Source organism: Lynx canadensis, chromosome B4 (genome assembly GCF_007474595.2).
Source record: "Lynx canadensis isolate LIC74 chromosome B4, mLynCan4.pri.v2, whole genome shotgun sequence".
Classification (NCBI taxonomy): Eukaryota; Metazoa; Chordata; class Mammalia; order Carnivora; family Felidae; genus Lynx; species Lynx canadensis.
In genome coordinates this window covers 131,400,560-131,406,524 of record NC_044309.1, presented here as the reverse complement: position 1 = coordinate 131,406,524, position 5,965 = coordinate 131,400,560, and positions in this window count along the sequence as shown.

Below are 5,965 nucleotides of genomic sequence, written 5' to 3'. Positions count from 1 at the left end.
CTCCCCTGGCCCCAGTTCAAGGCCACACTATGGAAGCAGGAGTGCTGGGTGAGAAGCCCTCTGGAGGGCCCCCCCCCCCCCCCCGCTGCGGTGGGTGGAGCAGGGGGGATCCTGAAGCTCATCGCGTGATTTTTTGCTTGGGAGTCAGGGAGACTTCTCAGAGGGAGTGGCCTTTCCCCCGAGCTTTTTCTTTTTTTTTTTAACGTTTATTTATTTTTGAGACAGAGACAGAGCATGAACAGGGGAGGAGCAGAGAGAGAGGGAGACACAGAATCTGAAACAGGTTCCAGGCTCTGAGCTGTCAGCACAGAGCCCACGCGGGGCTCGAACTCACGGACCGTGAGATCATGACCTGAGCGAGCCACCCAGGCACCCCCCCTGCCCGGAGCTTTTTTTAATGTTTATTTATTTTCAGGACTGGGGGGGGGGTGGAGATAGAGAATCAGAGTGGGGGAGAGGCAGAGAGAGAGGGAGACATAGAATCGGAAGCAGGCTCCGGGCTCCGAGCCATCGGCCCAGAGCCCGACGTGGGGCTCGAACCCACGAAGCACGGGATCATGACCTGGGCTGCAGTCAGACGCGCAACCGACTGAGCCACACCCAGGCGGCCCCTCTGGGCTTTTAGAAACGGGTCGTATGGTTGCACTCGCATGTGGTACCCAGAGGAGGCAAATTTGTAGAGACAGAAAGAAGGGTGGCGGCCCCTGGCTGGGGGGGACGGGTTAGTGTTCGGTGGGCACGGAGTTTCAGTACGGGAAGATGGTGATGGTGACAGGGACACGGCAGAGTGAATGAATGTATTTAGTGCCACTCAAAAATGGCTCAAATAGGGGCGCCTGGGTGTCTCAGTCGGTTAAGCATCCGACTTCCGCTCAGGTCATGATCTCACGGTCCGTGGGTTTGAGCCCCGCATCGGGCTCTGTGCTGACAGCTCGGAGCCTGGAGCCTGCTTCGGATTCTGGGTCTCCCTCTCTCTCTGCCCCTACCCTGCTTGCACTCTCTCTCTCTCTCTCTTTCTCAAAAATGAATAAACATTCAAAAAAATTTTTTTAAATGGCTAAAATGACAACTTCATTAAAAAAAATTTTTTTGATGTTTATTTTTGAGAGAGACAGAGGTGAATGGGGGAGGGGCAGAGAGAGAGGGAGACACTGAATCTAAAACAGGCTTCATGCTCTGAGCTGTCAGCACCGAGCCCGACTCAAGGCTCGAACTCCCGACCCGTGAGATCATGGCCTGAGCAGAGGTCAGACACTCAACCGACTGAACCACCCAGGCACCCCAAATTGTTTTCATTTAAAAAAAAACAAAACAAATTGCAGGAAATCAGGCAGGCAGAGCAGTTTTTTTTTTAATTTTTTTTTTTTAATGTTTATTTATTTTTGAGACAGAGAGAGACAGAGCATGAACGGGGGAGGGGCAGAGAGAGAGGGAGACACAGAATCGGAAACAGGCCCCAGGCTCTGAGCCATCAGCCCAGAGCCTGACGCGGGGCTCGAACTCACGGACCGCGAGATCGTGACCTGGCTGAAGTCGGACGCTTAACCGACTGCGCCACCCAGGCGCCCCAGCAGAGCAGTTTTGAGCAACTTCTCAAAGTTGTAGAAGAGGAGGGAGAGTGTGTCCCCAAGAGGCAAGGGGACTGAATTGGGAGCACAGAGTGCAAAAGGGGAAGGAAATGGGGCGCTGACGGGGGACAGGCAGGCAGGGCACGGCTAGCACACTCCAGACTCCCTTGTCACTGTCATGCAATGTCCCAGCACCTCCCAACCCATCCGAGACCCCGACCATCCCAACACAGAGTCACGCTGGGCAAGACACTCCATGCTCCCAAGAGCACGGTCATGGTAACTCAGGGAGTCTTAGAGTCCTCCTGCCCCTACCCCAGCTGTCACGCACACCCTTGGCCTCTGGGAAAACCCTCGGTCCTGTCCTCTGCTAAAAACCTTCTGGGACCCCCCCATAGTCTGCAAGATATGACCCAGAGGCTTTGTTCTGGCATTTAAAGCTCCTGGCCCCTGGCCCCAGCTGACCTCTCCCGCCACCCCGCGAGGGCCAATGGGCCCCACCACGCGCAGGACCCTATGCTCGCCCTGTGGGCACCCACGACCACCTCGAGGAGCAGCAGACTCACGGGAGCCCACGTCCTGCCGTTCCTTCCCTCCCTCCTTTGACTCTGGCCTTCCTGCCTCTAGGAATGGCCCCTCCCACCCTCCAAGGCCGACCTTGCCCCCACTTCTGGGTGCCTCCTTCGTCTTCCCCCAAGGCCCTGTGACCTTCCACTGGGCAGAGCCGGCTCCCCACAAACTCCAGGCTCTTCCTGGTGCCAGCGCCCAGTAGGGGCTCCGGCACAATCTGCCGAGAGGTTTGTTTAAAGCGGGCTCCCGGTCCGCCCTCTTAACTCAGTGGGAGCAAGTGGGGCTGGCAGAGAGTTCAGAGTCTGGAACCCTGGGTTCCTGCCCTGTCCAGATTTGCTGTGTGACCTCAGGCAAGTGTCTCCCTTCTCTGGGCTTTGGTTACAACCTTCTAGGAAATGTAGCCTCCTGAGTAGTCAGTGCCAGGGAACACGTTCGGTCACAGAGTAGTAGAGGTGGGGCCGAGGGCGTCATCAGAGCCATGATCTGAGGGTGGGGCTCAGGTGGTGAGACAGCCAAAGTCACCACCGCCACAGGGGAGTTTTCTGGGTGCTCACCCCCACCCCCCAACCCAGAGCTATGCTCGGCGCTTAGCTGAGGCTGCCCTGCCCTGCCGGAATGTCAGGGAGGGGCCAGAGCTTTGTCCCTACCACCAACACCACCTTCATCGTCATCATGCCCAACTCCATCATCATCAAGAAGTTCAAAGAATTTCCTTCTCTTCAGGGCATCTCTGGCCAGAAGACGAGCCAGCTCTCTGTATACATAGAGGGCTGGACGAGAAGACCTTCCCAGGCCGCTGGAATTGGGGCTGAAGGGAAGCGCCTGTGTCCCTGTCCTCCTCAGGCATGCGAGCGAGGGAGGGGACCCCGCTTTACTGACCAGGTGCTGGGCTTTCTCTCCATAAGCTTCCAGGAAGGATTCTCTGCCCATCTTACGGACGGGAAAACTGAGGCTCGGAGAGGTCAAGCTTGCACAGTTGTAAGTGCACGAGGTGGGGCTTAAACCCAAGTCCTCTTGCCTTCTGTTCGCTCACCGCGATGCTGCTGGGAATGTAGAAAAAGCAAGAAAACCTGCCTCTGAGAGCTGCTCCTTCCACATCCCCGAGCGTCCATCCCCCCTGCCCGTGACCCGGTGTGCTTGGAGGCCGGGGCAGTGCGGCAAAGAGCCAGGCTCTGGGGCCTCCCTGCCCGGGTTCACATCTAGCTCTGTCTTTTACCCGCCCCGTGAACTTGAGCCCCAGCCCCCAGGCTGGCCGCAGGGCTAAGCGGGTCAGTGTGTGGAGAACGATTAGAACAGAGTCAGGTACACAGCGGGCCCTTGAGAAGCATCAGCTGACAGAATTCTCTTTTTCCAGCCGGGCAAACACCTCCTCGTCCTTCAGTATCTTCCTGACCACCCTCCGGGGCCCAGCCCAGGGCTAGCCCCTGCACGCCCTCAGGTCTGCTGCTGGTTGAATAGGCGACTCCACGTCAGTTTCCTCCTCCCACTACTGCTGGCCATCTCCTCACCTCCCAGGACTTTGTGGAATCTTCCCTGACCTCCTGCTGCCCCATCTCACAACTCCCTGAACCTAGATTCTCCCCAGTCTGCATCCCTCTACCCTTCAAGCACAGGGTGAGGCTCCTCCTATAATCTCTCGACCACACTGCACACCTCCTGGCCTCAGTCCTGCTCTCCAGGAGCCTGGAGTCCTGACCTGCCCCGCCCACCGGCTCTGTGATGTTGGGCAAGACTCTGCCCCTCTCTGAGCCCGGGGGGGATGTCAGCTGTACGAGGGGGAAGAGAACCCACGCCTCAGTGGATGGCTCTGGGTATTAAAGAGAGAGGGTGGGGAACTCTTCGTAAACTGTAGAGGCCGGTGCACTTTGGAGATCTGTATTAGGGGGTGCTAGATGCTAGATTAGGGGGGTGCTGGGATATCATTCCACCATGGGTTAGTTAGAAACCCACCCCCCCTCAGAAGAACTAAGCTGAATGTCCCAGCTGAGTGGGAGGGAGGCTTGTGTCCCGTGGCCTGGGACCCAGAAGGCCTGGGGTGAATTCATTCTGCCCCTGGCCTGAGTCCTTGCTCTGGGCCAAGACATGTGCCAAGCATTGGGACCAGGTGAAGCCACAGTCTGCGTCCCACAAGAGCAGGGAGCCTTATAGGGCAACAGTTCTGGAAACCCTTCCCTACCGGCCAGTGTGAACCGGGAAGCCGGGGCAGGGAGGAGTGACTGCTGTGGAGGGCAGAGTGTGGGGGATCCTAGAGGACTTCCCAGAGGAAGTGGCCCCAGGACCAGACTTGGCAGGAAGCCCCTGCTACACGGAGTGAACCTGACTGGTAGGAGCCTCCAATGCCCCCGGCACTCCTTGGTAAACTCTAGAAAAGCTTCAGAAGGAGGCAAATTAAGTCTTGAAAGAAACTGCCATGATCCAATCGGAAAATAATTTCGTTAATTTAGTTAAAGAACCACTTAATTGCATTTCTTTCCAAATCCATGCCTACTCAAAAAGCTAGTGAATCCAGCGTCTGCTACATTTAAAGTAAACTCCCAAATCATCCAAGGAAGGGGCCAGTTGAGTCAAGCCCCTGGTAAACCTAGCCCAGAATCATTCCAGTCCTATGACTGCTCATTCAATCGGCTTATCCTTTTTTTTTTTTTAATAAAGTATAATTCAGGCAAACAATAGTACACTTCGGTCAAATAACCAGAAAGTTCAGGATGAAGCATGGCCAGCACCAGTTGAATGAGAAATCCGTCACGCCTGCTGGCCAGCTGGGGCTGGCACTGTGTGGTGACAGGGCCGATAGGAAGGTCATGAGCCATGAATGTGAGCTAGACGTTGGCTCCCCACCGCACCCCAGCCTTGTAAGCTCAGGGTGTCATTCTCCGGCTCTGAGTCTCAGTGGCCATATCTGAAAAATGGGGAGGCTGCCATGAGGATTAAATCAGGAGACCAAGAAGGATGCCCTACCAGAGGACAACCCTTCTCTCCTGCCCTCCTCCACCCTGGGCCGCCTATGAGAGGCACTTACAAACTGGACACCCACGGAGCCACTCTCTGTAAAACGGACCCTTAAACTTTGAATTGCATGTAATTTTTTGGAATGGAAAAATCTTTGCACGTGGATCAAAGTCTGAAAGTTACCAAAAGGGGTACGGTAAAAGTTTCCGTCCCGTGCCTTGCCCCCAGCCCCCCACTTCCTCTCCTGGAGGGGACGGCCACTCAACAGCTTCTGACACAGCCGGCCAGAGACACACGCGTCTGATAGAAACAGAAGAAGATGATGTGCGTTCTTTCTTCTCCCTGCCTTTTTCCATAAAGAGACACCGACGCAGCACAATACTTTGTGTAGCCCTTTCCCCATTTGTAAACAAAGAGCTTCCTCGTTTATGTGACTTCCTTATGGTCCCTTGGATTAATGTTCTATGATTTACTTTCTCAGCCCTTTTACTGATGGACAAAAGGTATTTCCAACCCCCCCCCCCCACACACACACAGACTCTGCTATGAATAACGCTTTCGATAGGCCATTTCCCTCCTGCGCGATTATACTTGTAAGATAAATACCTAGATTTGGAATTCCGAGGGCAAAGGAAATGTGCAGTTGTCAATTTGGTAGATGTTACCCTCCTTAGAGGCTGTTCTCATTTACTCTCCCACAAATGAAGGTGCCAGTTCCCCCCGAGACTTGCCGTCAGTGTGTTCCCAAAATGTTGTAACTTTCCTCACCTGCCGGCTGAGTGTGGAATCTCTGTGTAAATTTTAATTTGCATTTCTCCTATTTTGTTTTTTTCTTTTTCTTTTTTTTTTTCAACGTTTATTTATTTTTGGGACAGAGA